This window comes from Eleutherodactylus coqui, chromosome 13, assembly GCF_035609145.1.
Source record: "Eleutherodactylus coqui strain aEleCoq1 chromosome 13, aEleCoq1.hap1, whole genome shotgun sequence".
Classification (NCBI taxonomy): domain Eukaryota; kingdom Metazoa; phylum Chordata; class Amphibia; order Anura; family Eleutherodactylidae; genus Eleutherodactylus; species Eleutherodactylus coqui.
In genome coordinates this window covers 6310338-6328565 of record NC_089849.1, presented here as the reverse complement: position 1 = coordinate 6328565, position 18228 = coordinate 6310338, and positions in this window count along the sequence as shown.

The following is an 18228-nucleotide window of genomic DNA, read 5'->3' as shown; positions in this document are numbered from 1 at the left end:
GCAAAATAAAAACATGTTTTTAAATAAAAACCACTGAATCTGCCTCGTCGCATCCTAAGACCCAGATCATTGTTATTCTCCCGGCAGCGGAGCGCTGTGAGGCTCGTGTTTTGCTGGAGGAGTTGTAGTTTTTATTGGCACCAGCTTGTGGTCATGTGATTTCTGGGTTGTTTATTACATTTTTTGGGAAACAGACAAAAGAAAAATAGCAATTCTGGCGGTAATGTTTAAAATTATTTTTACCGCGTTCCCCACGCAAGATAAATAAAATATTTTCTTTGCCTGATTGTTATGAACGCGGTAATACCGATGATGTGTTGGTTCTTTTACTTTTTTTTTGTATTTTATCCATTTAAAACATTTTTTGGGGGAAATATATGTATTTATTTTCTTTAAATTAAGCTTTATTGAACTTATTTTGATGCTATTTTTAGTCCCTGAGGATGCAATAGTTTGATCACTAGAATAGTACACTGTATTACTCATGTAGTGCATTCTACTATGCCCTTGACAGAACCTATTAGACTCGGTGGGAGGCGGAGCCTAATAGACAGTTATAGGGCAGGCATGGGGGCGGGGCCTAATAGGCTAAGTTATAGGGCAGGCATGGAGGCGGGGCCTAATAGGCTAAGTTATAGGGCAGGCATGGAGGCTGGGCCTAATAGGCTAAGTTATAGGGCAGGCATGGAGGCGGGGCCTAATAGGCTAAGTTATAGGGCAGGCATGGAGGCGGGGCCTAATAGGCTAAGTTATAGGGCAGGCATGGAGGCGGGGCCTAATAGGCTAAGTTATAGGGCAGGCATGGAGACTGGGCCTAATAGGCTAAGTTATAGGGCAGGCATGGAGGCGGGGCCTAATAGGCTAAGTTATAGGGCAGGCATGGAGGCGGGGCCTAATAGGCTAAGTTATAGGGCAGGCTTTCAGGCCTTTGTCAGAAGTCCGACTGCGACGGGAAACAATTGCTACTTTGTGATCACACTGCACATTGCTGATGGGTGACAGAAAGAGCTGCCTGTCATCTGCTTGCATGCTGCACTTGCCATAGATTGCGGCATGTAAGGGGTTAAGCTGCCAGGATCTGAGGTTTCCCCGTTCCTGCTAGGGCTCCTTCACAATGAACGTATACGTATATGCGCACGCTTGCAACATGTTAGCAAAATGAACAAGGTTGATTTGCACATTGCACTGTCTTTTACACATGCAGGGCCTGTTCATGTGCGTGCCTTTCCCCCCCCCCACCACCACCACCTAAAAGGTTATTTAACCAAATGAGGTCCACATGTGTTCTATTCCCTACGGTTTTGTTCATCCCCTTGCATATTGCGAGCACATTTGCACCCCATCCATAGCCTTTGAATTTGCAAATGTGCACAAAATAGAGCATGTTTTAATTTTTCCCACATGTGAGAAATCCACACAGAGCTGTGAAGGAACGCCTTGAGATCGATGGGATCTATTCTCAGCGTACTGCACAGATACGCCTGTGTGAAGCCGCCCTTAGAGCAGGGGCCTGGCTATCAGTAGTCAGATAAGCCACCTCCTTACAAATAGGTATATGCCAGTTTAAAGCTCATTGGTGACGGCCATAAAAAGGCGCAGTGCTGGTCACTAAGCAGTTAAAGTAAACCCCGCTATCCGTGCCTCTGTATAGAAGAATGCCGTCGACTGCGCTATTCTGCGAAGCCGAGAAAATGTGCTGATATGAGCCAGCCCAACAGAAGCGAAGGACTCTCTCCTGGGCACCAATGGATACGCCGGCCGCGTCCGCCACCAGCTTGCATGCATCAAACACAGAATCTGTGCCAAATCGGCACCCCATCACCTTCAAGGGGAATCCATGCTGGAGTCTAAAGCTAATGTGGGGGGAAAAAAGGACCCGTCGCTTGTTGATGCAATGCAGAGCAACTTCGGGAACTGCAGCGTGCTAAACCTGCGTGCGGATCCGCAGAAACATGGAGCTCAGCTGTAGAATCCCGCTCTGGATGTCAGACGCAGGAACATCCCTCAAGGCGACATTCACACAGGCGAGCGCGGTATGAGAACGAGAAACTCTGCCCCAGATTGCGCTTCCCAACAAGTGATTTACATGCGGATGCGCCGCGTTTTTCATTCAACCACTCAATGCTGTGCGATCGGGATCCTCAGCACGTGGTTGATGCGCAGAGGATCGCACGTGTGTCCAACTGATTTGATGACATCACGCGGTACACGCTAGCCATGCCGCTCCCCCAAAAGGGCCAAATGACCGATTAAGGAAAATAACTAAAAATCGCTCGTGAATAGGTCCATTCAAAAGAATGCCGTTCTTATTTGTGCGTCTCGCCCATGTGAATGTAGCAGACAGATATCTCACTTCTAAAACTGCGATTTTCACTGCGCGTGCGACGCAATTTGCAAGAAAATTGCTTCGTGTTGCTAAACAGTTTCACACGTGAAAATTGTATGTTTTTTAAATGTGAATTTAGGGGGGGAAAAAAATCGCAATGCCCTCGCATGAAGCTCACGCCGATGCAACTGTGACGCCATTTTTAATTCCCCATAGCAAATAATGGGGGAGTTTTCTGCCATCTGGCAAAAAAAAAAAATCGGACGTGCTGCGATTGTTCTATCACTGCGAGGGGAGAAACACAAATGTAAGGAGCCCCAATCATCACAACGGGCTCTACTGCTGTGCGTCTCGCAACGTACAACACCACAAATGCACGTCAGGGAAGCGCTATAGATGTAGGCTAGGAGTTAAACAGAAATAAATATAACACTCTCCTGAGAGTGCTATAATTAAGAAAAAAAGTATTGAGATTGACTCACCCGGTGTTTGGTGAGTGCCCCTGGATAGAGGCCTCACCAACACCTCCACTTCCTCGTTAGCATATAAATCCCCTGGTTCGTCCGTATGGCTGCTGGGCTTCTGTGTCCTGCTGGATTGCAGGACCCACTAGAAAAATCCGTAAGATGAGAAAAAGTTGCCCGCGCTCTCAGGACCCGAACCCCCGGATCAAGCTGCAAACATCACTCGCTTCAACGGTTTATTAATGCAATCTCTGCATACAATTAATTTTATGCTGTTTGTGCTTGACAAAGTCGTATGTTACGACGAAACGCGTTGCACCAAAACAGCACTGTGTATGCAGAGATTGCATTAATAAACCGTTGAAGCGAGTGATGTTTGCAACGTACAACACGACAGGAGAGGTGCCTGCATGCATCCGGCCTCAGGGGGCGCTCACATGGGCTGCAGTTATCCCACATTATCACCCAAATCTGCACCTTCAACCGCTGCTACGAATTCTGCAACAAAACCTGCAAACCTCTTTTGTGGATTTTGATACAGAATTGCAGGAAGAATTCACGCATTCTCAATTCTGCATCAAAATCTGCATGAAGCCACGAACCTTTGGTGCAGCTCGTCCTGCGGGCTGATTCCAACCTTGTGGAAGCACCATTAACATTTCCACGGACTGGGAGCAAGCAGAGTTCTTGAAACCTGTGGGAAGTGAAACACAACGCTTGTTGTAATCATGAAGCTTTATTTATAAACAACCTGACAATTTCTTTATCATTAAGATCCCACTTACCCTGCAAAGGCATCTTCAGCAGCGGCGTCCAGAAGACGTCATGACTTGGGGAACGCACTAAGAGGTGGAAGACGCTCCAGCCAAACCAGCCCCTCCTCCCCGCCGCTGGAGGTAACAGAGCCGTCTACCAGGAAAGTGACAGCTGGCCTTTGATGTGAAGGTCAGGCTGTGACTATGTGACAATTACTGGATAAAAGGTTTCCATCATAAAACTCTCTGCTTTGCATCAGCGTGGAGGATAAAACCTGTTTACATGCCGGTCAGGAGCGCCAATTATTATATTCCCAATCAGCAAAATAAATGACAAGGTATATCCTGGCCCCGTTATTAGCCCCCATCTAGCAGCATTGGGCTCATTTGGCCTTCAGATCCGCAGCAGTTCGTCGCGGTGTAGATCCCACTCGGTGATGAAATGGTTCTCCAGGAATATCGGCCCCTGCGGACAGGAAGCTGCTTGTAGTTGCTGCAGATTAGATGGCGGTGCTGACATGTTCTGACCGGCTGACAGGAAGGGGTCAGCAATTCATGCTGCTTGCGCCAAATTCTGACCCGTTCGGACACGTTAGTTGGAGCTCCAGCGTTGTATTCAGCTGACTGTGCAGTCTGTTGGTCAGAACGATTCCTGACATCCTCCTCCGACCCTTTTCAGTGATGAGTTGTTTCCGCCCACAGGATCCCCTACAGCTGGATGTTTTCCTCGATCGCGCCATTCTCTGTATACTCTCCACACCGTTACATGCGAACACCCCCCCACGCGCGGTTGGCAGTGAGACCCTCACCTAGTCTAGCACCAATGACCGGCCTCGTTGGAAGTCGCTCCGATCGCTGGATTTTCCCATCTAATGTGGATTCAGACTGAAACTGATCCACGGAAAACTTGTCACGTGATTTTATGTTGCACTCCGGGGTCACGGGGAGAATTACCGTACAGGGAAGCGCCAATCGTGAGAGGGACGGGGGCTCTGATAAAGGGGCCGTTCAGTGTATATACATTATTACAGTTGGCCATGGAGTCGCACTGTATACCCCTAGTTGAGTGTACACATATTTAGCCCACCATCTACACAGGATTGCCTGGTGGATGGGTTAATAGCGGACATGATTATTACACCTGGCTTATAACAGGCTACTATCTCTCTGTACATTTCCACAATTCATAAAGCAGCAGAAGACGAATGCTGAGAGGTTAATGTGACGCAGCAGTACATGCCATGTTACTGTATCTTTGGATGTGCCACTTGTGATGGCATGGGCAGCGGTAGGTTGGAAGGGTGTGGCGCTGCCATTAGTGTGTGAGCAAGAATGCAGAAGGATGAAACACGGGATCTGAGGAGAGAGAAGACACCGGCGGGCGGGGAGGAGGAGGACGCAGGACTCTGGGGAGAAGAGAGAACTGTGAGAGAAGAGCTGCACTCCGAAAACACAGCGGCTCATCCATCAACGCTCCCTACACATCACTGTATGACAGTCATAGTGTTGTGAAACTGATTCAACTCCTATTACTGAACCTCCCTCCTCAGCGCAGAACACAACAGGTCAAATGCCGATCACCAGATTACACGATCCGCAGTGAATAGAACCATGCGACAGCCAAAGAGATGTGATGTCACCGGATCGCCGCCGATGAGCGTTCATCTGCAGAAGAGATTGTGGCTGTCAACGGGACATCGCCAACGGGCAGGAAGGCAGTGAGGGGGGGAGATTTGCAAAATCCTGTCCACCCAGTGTGGAAACAATCCGCTGTAGAATTTGCGGCATAATCTCTAGCAGCGGGTGTGCGGCGCCGAGTCCGTCTATCTGTCTGCCGCTGACTGTGCAGTAACGTCCGCCTCGTATGAACATAAACCCTCAGCTGCGTGGATATTATATGCGGGGGCCGACTTTACATCTGCAGCGTGAGTTTTGTGCGTTGCGAGGCATAGGAAGCTGGCACGCAGATGGCACGGGATTTGCAATGGGTGTATTTGTAAGTGCGATTTTCCTCTGGCAGCGTAGACACATCCCAGCACGCCCATTTGTGGGCGATATCACCCATTCTTTTTTATGGGATGAGTAACCGTACTCGCTCGTGTAAATATGGCCTAACGCTGCGGATTTTCAGGGCAGATCCCACCTCTTCAAATGAGTTGGCCAATTCCACCCCAAAACCTCTGCACCCCTGGGATACGGCTTAGATGTGGACCGTATGGTTCAGCAGGATACGGGACTCCTCACTCCAGATGGCCCTTCTGCCACGTGTACAAGGTCCACTGACAACTTTACTCGGCCCATGCGAGGCGTTGCTGGTGATGATGTGGAAGCATCAGGGCTGTCTTGTTGGCCTTCGGCTACTGAGCCCCAGTTGGCGCAAGGTACGCCGTATGGCGATTGTAGAAATTAGTCTATCCTCCTCGCTGTTGTCCTGCTGAGTCGGTTGGTCCACTGCGGCCCGTCACTGCTGAAATACCAGACGCTCGCCTCTCGGATTAACCACATGTGGCCCGACACTGTGGGATCTCCTGCTGGATGTCTGTCCTTGGTACAACCAGTCTTGGTACATTCTTGATACCGCAGTTTGGCAACAGCCAACAAGTGCGACGGTTTCAGAAATACTGGCACCACCGCTCCGGGTACCAACAATCTGCCCGCGCTCAGTTGTCACCACGTTTACCCCTGACTGCCAATTGTTGCCTTCTGCTGCGTAGAGGAGAGGTCAGCGCATTATCGGAGGGCAGGGTGTGACGTGGCCTTCACGTGGCACCGCGTTACTGATCACAAGATGTCAGCTGCCACTAATGCAGGGATGCTCAGCGGATAGTAACACATTAATGAATAATGTGAAGAAGAGGAGCTGGGCCCGGCTTACAATCCAAGAGGAGGTAGCGAGGACACGAGAAGTAAAAAGGGTTGGTTTTCAGCAGGGTTAAAGCCACCCTCCGGTTTCAGGACAAACGTCTCTCGCAGGACCGCAGGGGGTAGATCACTTGTTTTTCTCTGCTGTCCCTCTAATCCACCAATTCAGGGTCCGGTTTTCAGCCATCCAAGATGGCTGACTGTGTTCAGACTACCTAATCACTCAGTGTTCAGTGCTCATGTGATCAGCACTGGCCAATCAGAGAGCAATGCAGCGTGCATTAGGTAGAAAATTGCTGCAGCCATCTTGGTTGGCCAAACAAGGGCCTGGACCTGGCAGATCGGAGGGGCGGCAGAGAGAACCACCTGCAGTTAATACCCCCTGCCTCTCCAGTTTCAGGACAGAATTTTGGGCCGAAGGGTTGCTCTAAAGGGGTTTCCCCACTAATATTTATCCCCTCTTCACAGGATAGAGGGTAAATGTCTAATTGCTGGGGGTTTCAGTACTGCAGTCCAGAGATGTGTGCCCTGTGAATGCCCCATGTGACTGGCGAGAGGAAGGGGCACACCTGACCGCTAGTCCACACACTTCTACAGGATGAAGGAAGATTGCCAAGTGTAGCGATCCTCTGTAGTCCCATAGAAGGGAATAGGACTTCAGCCTGTGCACCACCGCTGCCTTCTAAGGGGTCGCTCACACGGGGGCGGACGCAGTTTCTGTCCATGAAATACTCACAGACCCAAACTGTGCGTTTTTTTTGCCGTCGTATTATGTTTTGATCGCAAGCAGAAAAAAACCCGCACAAGGCGATCCCATTAATTGCTCCTTACTTCATGTGTAAACGATGCGTCGTGTGCATGCACTACGTAGTTACGCAATCCCACTGACTTTGACTATGTCGGTTTGCGATACGGACAACACCAGGACACGCAGCGATTCTGTTCATGCGCATAAATATGACTGAGAAACGCAGATCTGAAGACGCCAAGGCAAGTCAGCGGGGTTTAGGTCTTATGTAGGAGATGCGGCATATATCTTAGGATGGCAGCAGGCGGACCCCCAGGGATCAGACACTTAAACTCTATCCTATGCAGTATCAGTAGTCGGAACGCCCCTTTAAAGATGATGCCCCTCGGTCTGTGTGCCTGGCGGTTCTCTTCTTCAGGGCGGCAGCTGCTCTGCCTGTCACACAACCTGTCAGAAGGATGCTGCCGGGACGGCATTCCAGGGTGACCTCACTGCCATCTGTATGCGGGATGACTAGTAAACGTGCAGAGGTGTATTTAATGTCTCACGTGTCCGACTCCATAATGTCACTGAGCAGGAATGTATGGAAACAAGAAGAACTCATCCGCAGATAATGTATGTAAAGTGGTGATAAACCGGATTCCATGGCTGTGTCAGCCTGCAGGAACGCCCCATCAGCCCCCCCCCCCCCCCCCCCCCCCCCCCGGAGCCGCTCTTATCAACAAGCCCAATCGTCCTGTTAGGCCCTTTACACAGAATGATCAACATTCAAAAAATTGTTCAAACAAGCGAATATTCAGAAAAATCAGACATGTAGATACATACAGCTACTGAGAACACCGGTCTGTTATTGTGCGTCTCCTGCTCCCTCCTGTGAACGCCCCTTACAGGGACCCGCAGTGCGAAGAATACGATCACACATATTTGTGTTCTCTTAGGATGCCTACATTTGTATTTGCTTTTGCAGCTGCTTGGCATTGAGCGCCGCTCAGCTCACCAGTATACCCCTTAATGACCGGAGTCTTACAGTCCCAGAGGAGTGGACACTCAGGGCCGTCATCCATGTGGCGGGCGGACGGCACTGCGTTTCTCTTCTGCGCTGACAATACAATTTATGAATACCAAAGAATTAAAAACATTTAAAAGAGATAAAATGCCCAAACCCCTCCGGATCAGAGACCAGTAATACAGTAATGAGCCCCATAATACAGAATACATGGCAGTATGCCTCAACCAGAGGACTAACGGAGAGCTGCCCTCTGTAATAGTCCTTATCTGCAGGGCTCGGCGCCCCTTATCTCTTCATCTCTTGTAGCTCTCTGGTGTTCAATGACGATTTACACTTGTATAAATCTGGCATTTGGCCCATTTTTCTGTTTTGGCATCTCTGACCCCGTGCTGCCGGGATGCATGTATACAGAGCTCTGGGATCGTCACCCTTAGGATTATTATAATATTACGTAGTAGGTTTTATGTAAAATTATTTTTTGCTGCATTTGTTGTTTTTTTTATGACCCATGAGCTGTTTTTTTATTGCCTTTTTCCCCCCTGAATATTTTTTCCTTTTGTCTCATTAGGGAAATGTGTACCAAAAGTTTTACTTGCAGTTCTTTCTTTTTAAACGGAGTACATTTACACTAAATTAAATGATAGGGATGGGTTTGGGTTGTTTCGCTTTGGGTCGGTACAGACTTTAAAAAAAATATATATATTTGTATTTTATTCAAGAGTTTTTTTACTTAGCTTGTATGAATGTTTTTAACCTGCACCCCCCCCCCCCCCATGACATCATATAAGAGCTCACATTCACAATATCATTGGTTTTCCTTATTTCCCAGTTTTCCTCATAGGAGCCTCAGCTATAGGGGGAAACATCCCTCTGAAGAGCTATAGTCACACTAGTAAAGCCGATCTAGTCCCCCAAGACCCAGCAGCCGTCCCCGTGATCACCAGGTCCAATAGAGGAAAGGACGCCGCTGTTAAATTCCTAGATACTCTATAGAAGGCCTCGCTTGTTTCAGGCAATGTGTGAAATGGCCAAAGTGGCCTAAAACGTGAAGGCAAAGTTCAAGAAACTAATCTGTACCCATTCCTATTATTAGTGGGGTTGTAGGGAACTAAGGTCATGGACTCCTAGGACAGGGGGCGCTGAGAAGACTCCTAGCACTCGCTGGCCTCTCGTGATCGGTCAATGCTCTCCCTCACAGAACGGCCATAATGGACATTGTTAGTCCAGTCACATGGGGCATCTGGGGTGCGTTGTGCTCATGATCCCTGGGGGTCCCAGAGCCACAATAGGGACCCCATGGACATGCACAAGGCCTTACTGTACCTCCAACTTGTTCTGGAGGCATATGGAGGAGTTTCTGAACTAACGGAATGGCATGCACCTTCACAAGGTATTCTACGAATCTCTTCTTCTCTAGATGCATTGCTTGTCTCCCACATGCGTCACCCGATGGAGGAGAGCAAAGCGGCACATACTAAGGGACCAGGCGCAACCAACAAGTGCAGGTCACACTGACTTCCATGGACAAAGTCTAGTAGCTCTTCTCCCCTGCAAACGAGTATTCAGTAGTAACCGCTGATTGACTAGTCATGTGGCGGCCCCGCAGAAGAAAGGCTTGAAAGTGACCCTCAGCACCCAGGTTGGGGGCAACGCCGCAGAATATTACCTGCTGTTCTCCCCTTGCAGCATCTGCTGTGATTTGGCAGGTTCACAGGCCCCTCTCCGATTCTCTGACCGCCCCACGCACAATGTACATTGGTGGTTCATCGCTAGTTCAGGACACTACCTGCTGCTCTGGACTCACCGGTCCATCACTTGCCCATTAGAAAGTGTCTCAAAGTACGTCCATAGTGCCCGGTGCGGCCATCTTGGAGGACTAAAGAGGGTCCGGAACCTAGAGAATCTGTAGCAGATGCCACAAGAAGAGAGCGACAAGTAATATAATACCTCCCCTCCGGTCCCTGAGTCACTATAATTAATCAACTGAATTTAAACTAGTTATTGCTAATGGTTAGATTCTAGTAGATGTTATACAATGGCACCTCATCGGCTGCGTAGCGTCCGGGGTCTACAGTTAGGCCCGCGGCCGGCTGCGTAGCGTCCGGGGTCTACAGTTAGGCCCGCGGCCGGCTGCGTAGCGTCCGGGGTCTACAGTTAGGCCCGCGGCCGGCTGCGTAGCGTCCGGGGTCTACAGTTAGGCCCGCGGCCGGCTGTGTAGCGTCCGGTGTCTACAGTTAGGCCCGCGGTCGGCTGCGTACTGTCTGGTGTCTACAGTTAGGCCTGCGGTCGGCTGTGTAGCGTCCGGCGTCTACAGTTAGGCCCGTGGTTGGCTGCGTACTGTCTGGTGTCTACAGTTAGGCCTGCGGTCGGCTGTGTAGCGTCCGGCGTCTACAGTTAGGCCCGTGGTTGGCTGCGTACTGTCTGGTGTCTACAGTTAGGCCTGTGGTCGGCTGCGTAGCATACAGTGTCTACAGTTGAGCCCGCGGTTGGCTGAGTAGTGTCCAGGGTCTACAGTTAGGCCCGCGGTCGGCTGCGTAGCGTCCGGCGTCTACAGTTAGGCCCGCGGTCGGCTGCGTAGCGTCCGGCGTCTACAGTTAGGCCCGCGGTCGGCTGCGTAGCGTCCGGCGTCTACAGTTAGGCCCGCGGTCGGCTGCACACACTCTGTCAGTCCTACTTATGTACTGAGTACTCTTGTTGCTGACTTCTGTCACCCTTCAGAATGATGTACAACTAAGCGGAGATCAGACCCATCCCAGCCGCTGCCCTAGACGTAATAATATCTAACGGCTGTCACTTTCCCACAGCCTGTGGATTGTGAGCTCTGAGGGTTCTGTGCACTGCAGTACAATCCCACAAGGATGACCCGTTCACACGCTGCAGTTTACAGCAGGAACATCTGAGGGGCGCTTGACTCTTATTTCCCAGCTGCCACATTCTTGGCCTTCAGTCAGAAGGGATTCTCCACATTTGCATCCGTATTACACGGTGTGACAACCGGCATATGAATGAGGCTGCAGCCCGGCCGCGTTATAAATGTCATATCGCTACATTACAACAATTAGCAAATAAGAAATCCATGACGATAGTCTGAGCGTGCCAGCGATGGGACTCCAGCGATCGCCAGCAAGTCAGTACAAGAAAAACGCCCAAATCACCCCCAAATCCTGGCACTTTTTTCAGTTTTGTGTGAAAAATATTTATCAGCATTTAATCAGAAAATGGTTAAAAAAGAAATCAACTGTCTGATGACCGTGGCCGCACCAACAGCGCCCGCCCATGGTCTGCCTGTGAAGCACGCAGGCACCTGTATGGACCCCGCGTAGATGACAATAGGACAAAGTGTGTCTTGTGGACACAGATGATGGGCGTGTGAGTAGCTTCATAGGCTGTAATGGGGTGCTGTGTGTGGAATACATCGACAGCGCAAGACCCATAAGTTCAGCCGTGTGATTGGGCCGTAAAGGGAATGTCCAAATCACGTTTTCACTTTATATCACTAGTTTCCCATCTGGGGTTCAGCTAAACCCACAAAATCAGGATTCAGATGCAATTACTGACCTCTGTTGCTCAAACGAAAAACCAACAGCCTTCGTTTCAGCAGCTTTCCATTCATTTCTGGTCACAATTTGGTCCAAGCCGATTTCTACAGGAAGCAGACAGCTCTGTTCCCACTGCAGTGGCCAGGCTTGGGAATGCAGGCCAAATTCTCATTCATTTCAATGGGTTCCTGCAATACTACGCCTGGCCGCTGCAGTGGGACCGGGGCTGCCTGCTGCCTTCAGGGGCTGGTATTCCAAGCTGATAACAGTTGACCTCCTCTGAAATAACCTAACTTGAAGATAAGTCATCAAAGATTTATAAGTGGACAACTCCTTTAATGAAATGTTACTGCAAAGGAGACCTACTGATTGGACTACTTAGTGTACCACTCAATGCATTCAGTGGTGTCTTCCAGCGCTCACACCGGGGAAACGATGGGAAAGGTAAGTATAGAAGTTACATCCCCAGACCCCACAGGTCACTTACCTTCAGTCTATAAGCTCAGTTTATAGGGCTAAGAGTATGCGACGGGCTCCTTTTACGTGTTTTTAATATTTAAGAGCATATGTCAATAAAGTTTGTATTTTCTTCACTATCTTGGCATTTTTCGCACATTTCTTGTTCTTTTGGTATTTTCATATGGTTTGTAGCAAGCCTTACTAGAGATTCCATCTGAATCCCATTTTCGAGGAGTCATAAATTGGGAGCCATGATGGAAACTAGTGGTGGAGAGCTAAAGACATGATGTAAATGCCCCTTAGGCCTACAATACTGTCAATATTAATGAGTTAATACGACTTCTACCATCAGATCCTAACCCTGGATTAGTAATAATGAGCGCCGCACTGTGAGTAATGACACGCTGGGTTACACGGTCTCTGGATGGAAGCTTCCCTGTGCGGCAGGATATTACACTCATTATGAAACATCTCGTAAGACAGGATGATGGTGTTTTTCCCTTCTTCATTCTCTGTGCTGGACTCCGTGAATGAATAAGAAGAGGGTGGTGTATGTAAGCTGTGGGGTGGGGGCCGCAGATACCTGGCTGCTCTCCATACTCCCACTAGCTCCCCTTGCTAATGAAGATTTACATATAAAAGGGAGAGTGCAGGATTGTCTCAGCTCCACCGCCTCTGCTCACTGGATTGTTCTACACACACTGAAACTATGCAAACACAGAGAAAGGCCCGAGGAGAATGACGAGCTCTATGAGAATGGAGACAACCTAGAAGTATCTGCTAGACGGCTGCAAAGTGTAAAATGGCATCAGGATGGGAGGAATATCCGTACTTTTACTGGCTTACTGCACTGGGATAATAATAACCGGTCTGTAAAATGTAATCACTGTGAAATGAAAAGTTCTGCAACTTTCTAATAAACTTTGAAGCACATTGACCGGACCGACTAGAGTTTAATGCTCCCGTCATGAGTAAAATGCGACAAAATTAAGAAGAAGCGCATGCTACTCTGGCCATTCTATGCACCAAAAAGCAGTGGAGACCCCCTGCAGGCCAATAAGAGCGACATGTAGTGTCTAATTACTAATGCACCTCCAATACACAGGGTGCATCGGGTAGACAGAGGAGCGGTGCGGCCATCTTGGCTTGTCCAGGGCCAAAAGGTTATTTATTGTATAAATAGCACCAATGGGTTAATGTGTGTTTGGCGCTTAGTTTTCTTGTAAAGCTCTGGTGGTTCTTCTTCCAATAGCTATAATTTGCACAAGCTAGGATGGTGGCGGTAAAGCATGGGCCTCGATGCCTTGCCTGGTTGTGAGAGACGTGTGGTTGGATTAGGTAGGTATGTGGACATGCACTGGCATGGGGACTCATAGGGCTGGAGTTAGGCCGGCTTCATACGGGCGAGAAAAATCGTATGAGATTTGTGCATAGCGAGACGCACAGATATGAACCCCTTAGTCCTATCTTGGGCGTGCTCTCGCATCGCATCTCCCATTGTTTTAAATGGGGCTGGCGGCAGCATCACACCACGTGCTAGGTGCATGCAGTGCGATGCGAGCTTCCTCGTTGAAAACAGTGGGAGAAACTCTGCGAATCTCCACCGCGGCTGATTGCTTCTAAACCAAAGTGAAGGGAGGTGGTTTTAACACAAAAAGGCCTCGCATCTGCCACGAAATTGCGCATTGGTGAGTGCGAAATGAGGCCGTGATTTACAGGTCGATATTGCACCTGTGTGAAGTTAGCCTTAAGGGATGATAAAAGACTCTGCTCTTCTGGATAACAGGAGTTGTCATAAGTCTGTCAGTATGTGAGGTTGCTCTCTGCAGAGACGGGTTGCCTGAGGTGTGACAGCTAGAAATCTGTGAGGCAGCGAGGGCCGGCATGCAGAGTTGGACAGTGAAAGCCACGGAGAAAGAGACAGTGCCATAGAGGGCACCGTGAGCCTGAGGAGAGACCATATTAAAGGGGTTGTACCAAAATCAACTATTTTCACCCATCCATAGGATAGTTGGTAAAAGTCTAATTGCTGATGTATCACTGCTGAGACGCCCACAAGTCCTAAGAACAGGGATCCTGTGTGCCCCTCTCCTCCTCACTGCTGGCTCACTGCACCCCTCGCATTGACGTGGAGATTAAAGGAGAAGCGGTCGCATAGTAGGACTTCTGGGGATAACAGATAGCTTGTACGCTGCTATTTCCATCAGCCCCACTAAAATGAATGAAGTGGCACTGAGCATATGCGACCGCCGCGCCATTCAACCTCCATGACACTTCGAGGGGTGCAGCAAGCCTGCAGTGAGGACAGGGGTTGGGGGGCACACATAGAACCCCCATTCTCAGGATCAGCGAGTGTCTCATCAATCAGACTTATCACTAATTATATGGATAGCAGACAAGGCTGAATTCTGGGAATAGCCCTTTAAGCCCCGTTCCAGTGTTGTATCTGTGTGCAGAGGTTGGTGTATCACCCGCTGTGGCTGTGATTTTACTTACGGTTCTTAGTAATGACAGTTTTGTGCATTCCACCATGTCTGTGGCGTTGTAGCTGACTCGTAGGGTCTTGATCCTCTGAATGCATCCATTCACCACCAGCAAGCAGAGGTTCTGTAAAGCGATAAAAGCTGCTGTCATATGTATTTCTCCCACTGCATAAATCATCTTATCATCACACACAACAGCTGAACATGTTATGTTTCATATTCCTCTGTGTCACACGGTCAGACGGCGTCTCCTTGTGACGTCCCGCGTGTCACAGAGCGCAACCATCAAGTTCTATTTTCTACGTTGCTTTGAAGACATTTCCACATTTCTGTGCCAGTAAAGTGAAATGCTTTGTGCAGCACACAGCTTACCAGAACAGGCCACGGATTGTGCAAACAGCATATTCATGTTACCGTCTCTACTAGAATAAGGCAAAATCTAATCTGTGGCTCAAAGAGAAATAGATTCACATCGGATCCTTTTAGGCTGAAACTTTTAAATGCCATGATGAGCAAATGAGGATTCACTGCCGTCAGGTGGGGGGGGCAAAACTCTGTGCAGATTCAGGAACAGGATATACAATAATTATCACTTGCACTGGATGCAGAGGGTTAGCGGGTTTACTAAAGAGTAAGGGTGGATTCAGACGGGCGTCAGACCAACTAGGGCGGCACGGAGCGTAGTTGTGCCTGAATGAGGCGAATCCCTTCTCTCTTGCCGGCAGTTCAAGCTCTGTGACAGAGTGCAGGAGTTTGAAAAGAAGAGGCGGGGAGTCAAGGGCCGCCCGATTAACCGCACAGAGTCTAACTACAGGGCAAGTCCTATCTTTTCTCGCAGTACAAATCACGGCCGGTAAAAGAGGTAGTGAAAACGAAACCACTGAAATCCCATGGAGATGAGTGGTTTCGGACCGTCCCGAAATGATTATCACTGCATTATAAGGAGATAAACCCACGCTCCTCTGAATCCGTGCTAAGAGCGTATTTACAGGGTTAATAAAATTGCGCACTTTTTGTGCATTGCAAGAGTCACAAAAATATAACCCATTACTTACAATGGCTGCATTCACATGGGTTATTATTCATTAGCAGTGATGCTGCGAGATAGAAAATTTGCAGCAGGCCCTTTTTTTGGGTGATGTTGCCTATTATTTCCTATGGAAGCAAGGAGAAAATAAATAAATAAATGGCATCGCTCTGGCATACACATGATACCTGCATGGGAAGTGCAATACGATTTTTAATTCCCCCTATTGAAATAGCATAGGCTTCTCATGTGCGTGAAGAATGGCGCGCACCGCAATGTGTTCTTCCTCGCAAATTACATGGTAATTGCAGGTTCACAAGTGTCATAGAGGTACAAGTTTCTCGGACCAATGTCTCGCTCTCTTGTGTAAATCCGGCCTTACAGTATATTCACACGGACGCCATTTCCAATCATTTCAGTCTGTGTATTCACAGGCTTTTTTTTTTTCTTTACTCGGACGAATAGTCAGGGAGCAAAACTCGCAGCATGTCCCATTCTCGCCCAATTATCGGACACAAATAGTACATGTGCGGCGTGCTGCTCAATGCCAGTTGTGTCCAAGAACTTCAAAACAGCATCCGTGTGCGTTCAGCCAAAGACTAAACAACACGGAGGAATTTTTCCACCACGGATCTCAACGCAACTCTGTGGATTTCTGTGACAGCGACAATGGGGGCCAGAATTAGATTAGAATTATTGCCTTGTCCGCTCAAGGACAAATATATATATATTTCTGCCTTAAGGCCGAAACGCATCACATACTCTGAAATAAATCGCTACTTTGGAACTCTGAAAAACACCTCCATCATCTGTTTTACGTTATATGCGATCTGGGAGTGAGGGGTGCTGGATCAGGCACCCCTACGAAGTAACTTTTTGTTCTCTTTATTATCCATACCACTGGGTTTTTTCCTTCCTGCCTAGTATTGTTCTTTTGTTCCCTGGTATATTATACCTAGAGCCACCCCGTGACGCTCTCCCTCAGGGATGCTATCAAGACCAGTGTGAATTGGATCCTCACCATGATTTGATGTATTTATTTGCCTACCAGGATTTATTGACGTACCAGGATCCCTAAGGCTGGGTTCTCACTGGGCGGATTCCCTCAAGATTGCAGCCGGGAGAACTGCTGCTTCAAAACCCGCGGCGGTTTTGCAGCAGCCCGGCCACTCGCTCTTCCGATGCGGCCGGCGCTCCCATAGATGAGAGCGCGGCCACAGCGGAAAAAAAAAAATTAACATGCTGCGGTCGGCAAATCTGCCGGCTTAGCCGCAGTGGATTTGCCGTCTCGTGTGGACGAGATTTCTGAGAAATCTCGTCCACATTGCTGGCTAATCCCGGGATTAGCGGCCGCATGCGGATTTACCGCGGCGGAATTCTGCACGGAATTTCCGCGGCAAATCCGCCCCGTGTGAACCCAGCCTTAAGGGTCCTGCTACGTCTGGGGTGAGTCTGCACTGTTTTTTCACTCTTTTACCTCACCTCACTCTGCCCTTGGAGCGCTACTAATCTGATCTTCTCGTTATATTTCTGCCTTGTGATATCTGCAAGGAAGAAGAGGGAGAAGGAGCCGTGTAGTCAGAGCTGTTCTGGAGCCGCAGCGTCCTCGGGGACAGAGGAAGTGCACAGATGTCATGGGAACTCAGTGATAATAGAAAGGTTTCTAGAGAAACTCCGAGCCCCAAAACTACAAGGTTAGAGATGGATCTGTGTGCTTCCTAATGCTGCTGACTGACCCAGGAAGCTCCAATTACATCGGCAGTGCCAAGACGTCCGCTGAGTCAGGAGGAAACCTGCCTGTCTATTCAGCATCTTCAGGACTCCTCCAGTCAGGTCTTCTGGAAATCAGCCGCATCTCATCTCCCTCTCAGCGACTATTACATAAGCGCTAGTGGCCGTCGTTAGCGCTGATGTTCCCCGACACCTGCCAGGCCAAACGTGCTGGTGCAGCCCGGCAATTAGCGCTATTACACAAGCATTATTGAGGCTTATTGGGGCAATACAACTACTGATCGGTGAATGCAATAGGAGAAGTTACCGAGATGGTTGGAGCATCTACAGCCTGGCCGCAGAGTGTTCTCAGTACTGAGTGGTTACCACCTACTAGAAGTGGTCCAAGGAAGGGCAACCAGTGAACTGGAAACAGGTTGGTGGGCATCCAAGTCTCGTAGATGAGCAAAGAGAATAGAGTCCGGTCTGTCCGAGCCCAAACCAGAGAGCAAAACACAAAGTGCAAAAAATGTTTGCGGGTTCACCTTACCGGGACTTTAATGCAAAAGCCTACATTCACAAAATGTGCATCAGTGTGCGTCACGCCGCACGATGCCAACGCCGATTATATCAAACGTTAACATTTTTCTTAGCATCGTCAGTTTTGCTGCACATTTTGTGAACGTCCGCTCACACAGAAGAGTGAATGGAGTACAAAGTCCCTGCAGGATAATAAGCCCGACCACACTGCAGGAACCCATCAGGAACAGCACAAAGATGACATGCCAATCTTATATTTTTTCAATGGGTGCAGAATACTGTGTATTATCCGCGCGGGTGACAATC